Raw genomic sequence first — 12,442 nt, 5'->3', positions numbered from 1 at the left:
AGTACATTTTGTGGTGCATACTTGTATGTGGGAACGTGTTGTTTTATTAGTTTATGTTGTATGGCAAATTGTTGATATATTATTTTTGCTACATTGTCATGTCTTCTGGGGTATTCTGTATTTGCTAGTATTGTACATCCGCTTGTGATGTGATCTACTGTTTCTATTTGTTGTTTGCAAAGTCTGCATTTATCTGGGCTGGTATTGGGATCTTTAACAATATGCTTGCTGTAATATCTGGTGTTTATTGTTTGATCCTGTATTGCAATCATGAATCCTTCCATCTCACTGTACATATTGCCTTTTCTTAGCCATTTGTTGGATGCGTCTTGATCGATGTTTGGCTGTGTTAGATGATACAGGTGCTTGTCATGTAGTGTTTTCTTTTTCCAATTTACTTTCTTCGTATCTGTTGATGTTATGTGATCTAAAGAGTTGTAGAAGTGGTTATGAAATTGCAATGGTGTAGCTGATGTATTTATATGTGTGATTGCTTTGTGTATTTTGCTAGTTTCTGCTCGTTCTATAAAGAATTTTCTTAAATTGTCTATCTGTCCATAATGTAGGTTTTTTTATGTCGATAAATCCCCTTCCTCCTTCCTTTCTGCTTAATGTGAATCTTTTTGTTGCTGAATGTATGTGATGTATTCTATATTTGTGACATTGTGATCGTGTAAGTGTAATGAGTGCTTCTCAGTCTGTGTTACTCCATTTCACTACTCCAAATGAGTAGGTCAATATTGGTATAGCATAAGTATTTATAGCTTTTGTCTTGTTTCTTGCTGTCAATTCTGTTTTCAGTTTTTTTGTTAGTCTTTGTTTACATTTTTCTTTTAGTTCTTCTTTAATATTTGTATTATCTATTCCTATTTTTTGTCTGTATCCAAGATATTTATAGGCATCTGTTTTTTTCCATCACTTCTATGCAGTCGCTGTGGTTATCCAATATGTAATCTTCTTGTTTGGTGTGGTTTCCCTTGACTATTCTATTTTTCTTACATTTGTCTGTTCCAAAAGCCATATCTATATCATTGCTGAATGCTTCTGTTATCTTTAGTAATTGGTTGAGTTGTTGATTTGTTGCTGCCAGTAGTTTTAGATCATCCAAGTATAGCAAATGTGTGATTTTGTGTTGGTATGTTCCAGTAATATTGTATCCATAATTTGTATTATTTAGCATGTTGGATAGTGGGTTCAGAGCAAGGCAGAACCAGAAAGGACTTAATGAGTCTCCTTGATATATTACACGCTTAATCTGTATTGGCTGTGATGTGATATTATTTAAATTTCTTTGGATATTAAGTGTGGTTTTCCAATTTTTCGTTACTATGTTTAGGAACTGTATCAATTTAGCATCTACTTTGTGTATTTCCAATATTTGTAGTAACCATGAGTGGGGTACACTATCAAAAGCTTTTTGGTAATCGATGTATGTGTAGTGTAGCGACCTTTGGTTAGTTTTAGCTTGATATGTGACCTCTGCATCTATTATCAGTTGCTCTTTACATCCTCGCGCTCCTTTGCAAAAGCCGTTTTGTTCTTCATTTATAATTTTGTTCTGTGTTGTATGTGTCATTAATTTCTGTGTAATGACTGAAGTTAATATTTTGTATATTGTTGGTAGACATGTCATGGGGCGATATTTTGCTGGGTTCGCTGTGTCTGCTTGATCTTTAGGTTTCAGATAAGTTATTCCATGTGTGAGTGTATCAGGGAATGTGTATGGGTCTGCATTGTAACTGTTAAATAATTGAGTTAGATGTGAATGTGTTGAGGTGAACTTCTTTAGCCAGAAATTTGCTATTTTTTTCTTTTCCAGGGGCTTTCCAATTGTGCGTAGAATTAATTGCTCGGGTGACTTCATGTTGCAAAATTATCACTTCAGGCACTTGTGGTATCATCTTGTATGTGTCTGTTTCTGCTTGTATCCACCGTGCATGCCTGTTATGTTGTACCAGGTTTGACCACATGTTGCTCCAGAAGTGTTCCATGTCTGTTATGTTTGGTGGGTTGTCTATTTTAATGTGTGTGTTATCTATTGTCTGACAAAATTTCTTTTGGTTTTTGTTGAATGTTTGGTTTTGTTTCCTTCTATTTTCACTTTTTTTTGTATCTATTAAGTCGTTTGGTCAACGCTTGTAATTTCTGCTTCTTTTCATATAATTGCTCTATCACTTCTTGTTGTGAGATTTTAGGTAACCTTTTTCGTTTTTTGTCTGATGTTTCATTTCTTATAAATTGTGTTAGCTGTCTGATGTCTTTTCCCAGTTTTTCTATTCTGATCTGTAGCTTGTGTTGCCATGCTGGTTTTGTGGGTTTCTTGTGTGTGTTGGTTTGTTCTGATCTCTGCCTAGTGTGTATATTTAGTGTAGTAAGTGCTCCTATATAAACCAGTAGTTGTAACTCTTCCATAGTTGTACTTTCATTTATTTTGTTGTGTATGATTGTGTTGATAGTTGTTACTGTTGTTTCGACTTGTGGGTTACTTGGTGGTCCATGCAAGATTGATCTAATGTCTTTGCATTCTATATATGTTAGCTGAAATTTTTCTTCTATATCTAACATGTGTGTCACTTCATGTACTATTTGTGCTTGTTCTGGTGGCCGTCTTGAGATTTAGTTTTCCTCTGATTGTTTAATTGATGCGTGGTGTTTTTTTTTTTTTTTTTTTTTTCTCTGGGATGTTTGAGTCCATTACTGTATTTTCTTCTTCTTCTGATTGCACATTATTTTGTTCCAGTATTTGTTGTACTTGTTGTTTGATGTTTTCTAATTCTGACTGGGGTATCCTGTTATTTTTGATGATTACATGGATCTGATCAGATATTCGTTGTTCTGTTAAAAATTTTAATTCTGGGTATCTGGTAATAAATTTTGTGTATACTTGTGATCGGTATCCAGTTGTGTTGGTTCCTAAGTTTGTTGTTTGGTAATAACAGAAGATGAGGTGTCGGTTAACTTCATATGACTATCACATCCTCTGTCTTTGTTTTCCTTCTAGAGTGGTTGCAGGAAGCATATCCTGCAAAACACCTCTATTTGGATTTAAATCATTTTCTGTGTGGCTAGCAGTGTCGTTACCATTTTGGACGGGCATAGGGTTCAAGCGTCGTCCCCGACCACGACAGCGCTTGTCCGAGGGTTCATTAGTTCTGTCCTGAACCAACTAATCACAATAAAAGGGGGGTTAGCCCCATTAGTGGTTTGTTGTTTTCGTCGCCTTTTACGACTGGCAGGACGTACCAGAGGCCTATTCTTTTCCCGGGCCTCCACGGGGTTTATTATCATTGTTATTATTATTACTATTATTATTATCATGTAGTTGTCGTTTTTGTTCGAGTGTTCAAATGTGTGTGAATTCCAAAGGGACCAAACTGCTGAGGTCATCGGTTCCTAAACTTACTAATGAAACTAACGTACGCTAGGAACAACACACACCCCTGCCCGTGGGAGGACTCGAACCTCCGGCGGGAGGGGCCGGGCAATCCGTTCATGGCACCTCAGAGCGCGCGGCCACTCCGCGCGGCTGTAGTTTTTGTTGTTGCAGTTGATAGTCGCAGTAATTAGAGGGAAGTGGATACAATTATCGTTGGCTGTTTCTAAGCTAAGTATGAGAAGTGTAGATGAAAGAATAAAAAAAAGGGGGGGCGGGGTTAAAATGATTTATGTTACAGAAAGGGGACGCGATAGAAAAAGTTTGAGAACTCCTGCTCTAGAGGGTTTGTCTGTAACTTACCAAACAAGATTAGAGGAATGCTTAGGTGTAACATTTCCACTAGGTTAGAACTTGACAAAATAGGCAGTTAATACATACTTAAATCGTCAACAATGCGTTTTCTTGCAGTGGATCTCGGAGGCGGCAAACGGTCCCATGAGCGAGACTTTCTCAAAAGGGCTGTGGCATGGCGCGGCAACGACTTCCGAGTCATCACGCTAGCTGTGTGTGGTCACAGATTCCTGCAGGTTACTGCTAAACTGGTTATAGACGTGGCACCTTGTCGGCTAATGAAATTTCCCATGCCCAGAGGATAGTGATGTGGTCTCACACTGTAAACTGACAACGGTGGAAAATTGGAGATTTAAATGTGACTCCTGATATATCTGCAATTGTTTCTCACAGGACTACAACGTCTGACAGGGTCCACACCACTTGCAATTTCTTCAAGAAAATGGACATGCTTCTTACTCGAGAACGGTGTAAAAACTGTTAAGGAATGTTGTACAGACATAAAGGTACTCGTGTACCCTTCCCGATGAGTTTACCTGAATGCTGTTGAGCTCATATGGGATGACATTGTGTGAGACACTGAACTCCTCTGACCTGGCAGCAACCAATCCGCTTAAGCAGTCGAAAATTTTGGCTCTGCAACACTTTCTATTAGAGATTGAAAAGTCGTTCATCCGTGGAACCTAGTTTATTGGTGATCGTTTCTATCTGGGGCTTATTCTTTTTTACTCGTTCACCATTCTCTTTTCGTCTGATTATGCACGAAGGGTACCCAAGCACCGGAATTATTTTTTAAAAACCATGTATTTTCAAATGGTTTACAAGACAACCCTACCCCTTCAAAATACTATCTATTACGACTGATACACTTGGCCCATCAGTGCTCCCATTGTTCGAAATATTTTTGTAGTCATCTTCAGAAATGGCAGACAGCTCCCCCATATCTTTTTTTTATTTCTTCCATGTTGTCAAATCGGTGTCCTTTCATGCTCATGTTCATGGATGCAAACAAGAAAAAGTCGCACGGGGCTAGGTCAGGCGAGTAAGATGCGTGTAACAATGGAACCACGCCATTTTCAACCAAAAACTGTCTAACAGGGATAGCTGCGTGGCAGGTGCGTTTTCGAGGTGGAAGAACCAGTCTGCTGTCAGCCACAAATTGGGTCTTTTTTGACGAACACTCTTGAACAATCTTCTTAAAACTTCTGGACAGTTGGTCAATTGTCTGTCGACGGTCTGTGATCACAAACTCGAATTTTTTCAATATTTTCGTCGACTCGGGCAGTTCATGGACGTCTACAACGAGGTTAGTCAACAGTCCACATGCCGCCATTTTCAAATCGAGAAAAGCACTCGTACACTTGAGTTTTTCTCATACCGTCATCTTGGTAAGCTTTTTTCAACATAAAAACATTTCCAGCAGCATTTTTACCCAGTACAAAAAGAATTCACAGCTGCACGTTGTTCACTTAAATTTGGCATCATAAATTACGAAACAAGAACAAAACAGAACTAGCAAAAACAGTCACTGCAGATGAACAGAACAAGCCAGGCAAACAACGCAGGCGGCATTGAACAGGTAATTGCGCTATAGATGCATAGCTGCAGAAATGCGTACTACACGGCAATCTTATTCCGTTTTTTATTTTTTTATTTTTTGGTACCCACTCGGAATACTGTATACTCACATTTTATGTATTTTAATGTGACAAGTAATTAAAGAGAAAAAGCCATTATTTTTATTGAAAACTGTAACTGCATATCATTTTGTAAGTTAATATTTCTGTTTGTTAATATATCAGGAATTTCCATAAAAATTAAAATGTCGACATTCGCGAGACTCGAACCAGCGACTTAACATTTACAATACTTCTGCGCTACACACTCAATTACCAGCGTCTAAGTTACTCAAGCAGCAACATATCGAGCCTCTGTTCTGAAATACATTGAAACTGGTGAGCCACTACTAGCATCAGACAACGGTTCCTCAAATTGGGCTCCACAAATGTGTGGAATGTGGTGCGTGTGTGTGTGTGTGTGTGTGTGTGTGTGTGTGTGTGTGTGTTCCACATGTCCTCCTAAACCACTGCAGACATTTTTACCAAACTCGCTACACATATCCTTTATTGCCAGACTACAGTCGAGGTGGAGGCAAGAACCACCTCCCTAGCACATTTAAGGAGGTATGACAGCAAAAACAATGAGACACATGAAAAACAGCGCATCTTGCATGACGTTAGAATGTGTTACTTCTGTATTTGCCATAATGTTACTTCTGGATTCGCAATAAACCTCGCAGGAAGTATCCACACATCCCTCTGAATGCACCTCCAAAAGTAAATCATGGTACCACACATATTTCCGAAGATATGAGTCATAAACACTGGTATGCGCGAGAAATTGCCACATTGTGCATCACGTTTAAATTTATTACTTCTTTTCTACTATCTCTAACACGAACATACTTTGCTGACAGTATCCACGTACGTTGCTGAATTTACGTACAAAATTATATCTTTATGTGACACATAGATTAGAAGATATGACGTCATGAAGACTGAGATGCATGAAAAACTGCCGCATCGTGCTTGACGTTTAATTTTTGTATTCCTTTGGTACTAAACTCTATTAACAACGTATTTCGCAAACAGTATTCACATAACCTACCGAATGTACCTAGGCAAATAAAATATTGAACGAGACATATTTTAAGAGATGTGACTTTCTAGATACTGAGATGCGTGAGAAAATGCCGCAACATACACGAAGACACTACTACAGACGAGTAAAATTAAGGAAATTCCTGACACCTGGCAGAGCTTTTGATAGACTTCAACTGCGAATAGCAAACGGCTGTTGGTGAAACAATAGCTGTCAACAGAGCTACACTATGTGATCAAAAGTATCCGGACTCCTGGGTGAAAATGACTTACCGGATCGTGGCGCCCTCCATCGGTAATGCTGGTATTCAATATGGTGTTGGCCCAACCTTTTGCGTTGATGACAGCTTCCACTCTCACAGGCATACGTTCAGTAAGGTGCTGGAAGGTTTCTTGGGGAATGGCAGCCCATTCTCAACGGAGTGCTCCTCTGAGGAGCACGATGTCGGTCAGTGAGGCCTGGCACGAAGTCGGCGTTCCAAAACACCCCGAAGGTGTACTATAGGTTTCAGGTCAGGACTCCGTGCAGGCCAGTCCATTACAGCGATGTTACTGTCGTGTAATCACTCCGCCACAGGCTGTGCATTATGAACAGGTGCTCAGTCGTGTTGAAAGAATCAATCGACATCGCCGAAGTTTTCAACAGCGGGAAGCAAGAAAGTGCTTAAAACATCAATGTAGACCTGTGCTGTGATAGTGCCACGCACAACAACAAGGAGACAAGCCTCCTCCATGAAAAACACGACCACACCGTAACACCACAGCCTCCGAATTTTACTTTTGGCACTGCAGACGCTGGCAGATGACGTTTAGCGGGCATTCGCCATACCCACAGCCTACCATCGGATCGCCATATTGTGTACCGTGATTCGTCACTCCACACAATGTTTTTTCAACTGTTCAGTCGTCCAATGTTTACGCTCCTTATACCAAGCGAGGCGTAGTTTGGCATTTACCGTTGTGATGTGTGACTTATGAGCAGCCCCCGACCATGAAATCCAAGTTTTCTTATCTCCCGCCTAACTGTCATAATACATGCAGTGGATCCTGATGCAGTTTGGAATTCCTATGTGATGGTCTAGATAGATGTCTGCTTCTTGCACATTACGACACTCTTCAACTGACTGCTGTCTCTGTCAGTCAACAGAAGAGGTCGGCCTGTACGCTTTTGTGCTGTAAGTGTCCCTTCACGTTTCCACTTCACTATCACATCGGAAACAGTGGATCTAGGGATGTTTAGGAATGTGTAAATCTCTCGTACATGCGTATGACACAAGTGATACACAATCACCTGACCACGTTCGAAGTCCGGAGCGCCCCATTCTGCTCTCTCACGATGTCTAATGACTACTGAGGTCGCTGATACGGAATAGCTGGAAGTAGGTGGCAGCACAATGCACCTAATATGAAAAGCGTATGTTTTTTCGGGTGTCCGGATACTTTTGATAACTTAGTGTATGAAGAGGTGTTTCCACAGTGATGTTAAAAAAGTCGCACTGTAGACACGCGAAGAGGCTGCACCCAGCTTGCGGAAAGTGTCTGGGAGTATGTTTCTCAATTTGGATACTGTACTTATACATTTGTACATTAAACATATTTCTTTGTGCCACTATTTCATAATTTCAAAGGTGTTTTCACAAATACATGGAAATGAAATGTTTTCTACACTTCGCTACAAACACAGCTTTTTTTCAATTCTAATAAATGACTGGAAAATGGAAACCTAGGCAATGCCCGGTTTGTCACATATTAAGACTATAAAACAATATACATAGACACGTGCATAAGAAACTCTTGCTCACCGACCAATGGAAAGACTCTTCAGTAATCCGGTAGCAAACATCGAGGCTGTTTCCGATCCGTGCGAAGGGGTGCCTTTTCGAAACTGGTGTGGCAGAATTTGAAGATTCACGGTAAGGATGGAGCTATCTCTTTATTGTAAGGATGGAGCTCTCTCTTCATTGTAAGGATGGAGCTATCACTTCATTGAATGCTGGAAAAGCTCAGGACTGTTTAGGATTTGCCGAATGTTCTGAACTTCTGTTTCGTAACATTTTAGAAAAAAAGTGGTTCGGAGCAATTAGGCACTCTTGTAAGCTGACCGTGCATTCAGAATCATCCCATAAAGTGGCCGGCCCGAGTGGCCGAGTGGTTCTAAACGCTTCAGTCTGGAACCGCGTGACCGCTACTTTCGCAGGTTCGGATCCTGCCTCGGACATGGATGTGTGTGATGTCCTTAGGTTGGTTAGGTTTAAGTAGTTCTAAGTTCTAGGGGACTAATGACCTCAGATGTTAAGTCCCATAGTGCTCAGAGCCATTTGAACCAGCCCACAAAGTGAATATACAAATTTTAGAGCAGATGTACCTGATGTCATGAAAACGCTGAACCAGAAGCGGCGTCTGAAAAGTTAAGTGTTTTTCATCTTCTCTAGTTTCTTTAGTGCCCTTCCAGCAGTGCAGCAAACATACACCGCGAAAAAATGACGCAACAGGTACAGGGCACCATTCTAGCTCATCAACAGTAGGGGAGACACGCATTTTTCTGCTGTGTACCGCGCAACGTGGCAGCTGGGGAAATCAGGAAGCAGATTAAGAAAACAAAGAGGTCTGCAGGGAAGACAATGTAAAACAATGTGCAATTGCGCTCCAGCCTGTCTTCTCACTGTTGCGTCAGAGAGTCGTGGGACTTTGGGAGGTGAAGTGGCCAGCCTTGAGGGCCAATAAGCTGCAGTCTGTGAAGTGAACCATCCAATCGTAGCGTACCTCATGTGGTCACTGCGATGCGATGGCGTCACTCTCTCCTCCCTCCAAATAGGACTCAGAACAAAGACTGACAGCTTCAAACTTTGCCGAGGGGACACTCCAATGTGCGATACCTGTGCTGTACAAATCCCTGTAAACCACATTTATACAAAGTGCATTTTACATTCTGATGAGAGGGCAGAAGCTCCTTTAAAGGGGACCTAGCTGACGACAACACGAGTGCGGTAAACCTCTCAAAGTGTTGTGTAGGTCCTTGAGTCGAGTCTAAGCATTTAGTGTGGGGATATCAGTGATCAGGTTATTACTTCTCAGTCCACCTACCACAATAGACTTCTTGCTCTATGCCCCTTCATTCTGCTTTGAGATGGGCTGGTTCAGTAAAAAAAAAAAGAGCCGTTGAAGAAAATTAGACAAATTCCTACCATGCAAAGACGCATAGGCTTAGAGGAAGCACCAGAAAGATAGTAAAATTATCGGGGGTTCGGGATTCTAAATAACTAGCTTGAAACGTTTTAAACTTCAGCTGATTAGACCGAGCGAGGTGGCGCAGTGGCTAAGCATACTGGACTCGCATTCTGGAGGACGACGGTTCAATCCCGCGTCCGGCCATCCTGATTTAGGTTTTCCGTGATTTCACTAAATCGCTCCAGGCGAATGCCGGGATGGTTCCTTTAAAAGGGCACGGCCCACATCCTTCCCCGTGCTTCCCCAATCCGATGAGACCGGTGAAAGCGCTGTTTGGTCTCCTCCCCTAAACAACGAAACACTTCAACTGATTGGCTCCAAATCATGTTATAAATTGCCATCAACTCCGTATTTATTGTGAAAGTATTGCTGGTGCAAATTAATTGCTGTTTCTACTACAAGTTCTCCACAGAAAGAAGCCAGAGATTCACCAGTCCGAGCCGAATGACTTTTCACGTTCTATACGGTAACTGAACCACGGATATTCGCGATTTACTGCATCACATCATCCAGTCTGCTTTTCAAAAGGAAGTGATTGCCAATATATCCCGAAATGATCACGGAACACGCTACGCGGAGTTTAAGAACGAGAAGTAAATTCACAGAGAAGTAACTTCCAAACACAAAACCACTTTAAATGTTCAAACTTTCAATAAAATGTTTAATACTGTAGTCGCTTTATAATTACGAAACTAGAACCGACAAAATGCGAGATTTTCTGCATCTTGATTCAAATCTGAATACAACGCTTTAACTTTGATGTACGCCGTAAGAAGCTTCCAAAGCGACTCCCAGAGATACAGGCCTGTAACACAATGCACTACAAAAAGTACTAGAAATTCTTAATTCCTATTGGATGAAGATGCAGGCAGCCAGTCGGAACAGCTCAAGCCCTCAAATGTGGTAATCTCTAAGTCATCCAATATAATCATAGAAAACAACTTATCAACGAAATTCTGTTTTTACGAAAGAAAATTTAATTTTAATAAAACAAAGAATCAGTTAACCCCAGAAATGAATAACTAAGTGATTTAATACCTAACTTCCCTTCTGGCTACTTTTATACAAAAGCATATACGCTAGGACACACGTTTCATACGTCACACGATTCGTGATTGATTAATAACTTTTCTGAACATACATATACATAGTTGTTTATAAAACAGAATATCCACATATTATGTAGGTCCTCCATACACTCTCTACACAACACAAAACATAATTAACAATTCTTAAAGTGGGTACTATTACGCCAACAGCTATTGTAATGAAAGCAAAGCAAGGTGGTATTGACAATGCTAGTTTGTGTACGAAGTATGAAAAAGATCAATATTTTGAGCCTATTTATTTCCATAGCGGATCGTACGCACTCGATAGGCAAGGACCTCTCCTCAGCGGCCAGCGACAGCTGCGTTCATGTGAGAAAAAAAAAAAAAAAAAAAAAAAGAAATCGCTTACTTCACTGCAAAGTGAAAGACTGCGAATAATTTGCTAAGTTACAAGTGTATCTGAGAGTAGCTGACTAGTCCATTTTCAGTCAGGCACACTTATCTTTTGTATTATTTTATATCATTCCACTGGATTTTTCTTATTGTAAATTTTAGAACCGATTATAAACACGACTTTAGTATTGCGGATTGTGTGTGCGTGCGTGCGTGCGTGTGATGTGTGAATTTTAAATGAGGTTGTGGTGGTGTACATGTTGTTTTAGGATATTTTCATTATTTAATTTTTGTTGTATTTTTAAAAGAATACCACTTCTATCCACACTTGTCTCATAAAAAATGGCAATATGTGAGCTAAACACCCTGCCGTCGTGTGTCAAAACAAACATTCAATAAATAAAATATTAATAAGCCGGATTCTGTGACCGAGTGGCTCTAGGCGCTTCAGTCTGGAACCACGCGACCGCTACGGTCGCAGGTTCGCAGATGTGTGTCATGTCCTTAGGTTAGTTAGGTTTAATTAGTTCTAAGTTCTAGGGGACTGATGACCTCAGATGTTAAGTCCCATAGTGCCCAGAGCCATTTGAAACATTTTGAACCAATAATAATGGTAATCATCATTATGAGTTCGAGTCTCGGTCGGGCACACAGTTTTAATCTGCCAGGAAGTTTCAAATCAGCGCACACTCCGCTGCAGAGTGAAAATCTCATTCTGGAAACGTACTGTTATTGCTTACCAATTCTGATCATACACGAAGTGTGAGATATTTTAACCTCTAAATTCTCTTCTTGGATAAGGGGATACGACAGTCTCTCTCCAAAATTAATCTCAATTTCGTGCTCGATGTCATCCAGTCTACAAATGTTGCTTTCGAAATTCCACGTAATCTTTCTCAACCTTCTTACGTATCACTTCGCTCTCTAGTATGATAAAAGAAAAAAATAAGCTAAATTTAATTCAATTTTAATCTGATAATTATATATATATGTTGTGTTTCATACTAGAATTTCCTGTTCCCAGTTTGGCACAGCTTTGCCACAGGAAATACGAAAGAAGGTCGAAGACGTCAGTCTTGTGGTCGGTTCCTGATCGTTGTCAGAAGGAGGCTAGTTTTTGATTACGCAAAGGCTTCTATTATTTGGTAAAGAACAACCAGGATTTCTTTACATAATCAGTATGAATTTTATAATTACCTAAGAGACCTTTAACAATGAACAATAAAAAAATTGTATTTGCGAATAAAATCATTAATAAATGGGGCAGCTATGAGTTATATAGAAGACAAGGAGCGGCCTTCTGTCTACGACCAGGATGCCGCAGTATTCTCTGTTGTAGTAAAGGTTGTTTGACATTTATAAAAATAATATGACATGAAAGTAAA

Source organism: Schistocerca piceifrons, chromosome 3, assembly GCF_021461385.2.
Source record: "Schistocerca piceifrons isolate TAMUIC-IGC-003096 chromosome 3, iqSchPice1.1, whole genome shotgun sequence".
In the NCBI taxonomy this organism is placed as follows: domain Eukaryota; kingdom Metazoa; phylum Arthropoda; class Insecta; order Orthoptera; family Acrididae; genus Schistocerca; species Schistocerca piceifrons.
The sequence above is the reverse complement of the archived record's forward strand: the minus strand, read 5'-3'. Positions refer to the sequence as shown.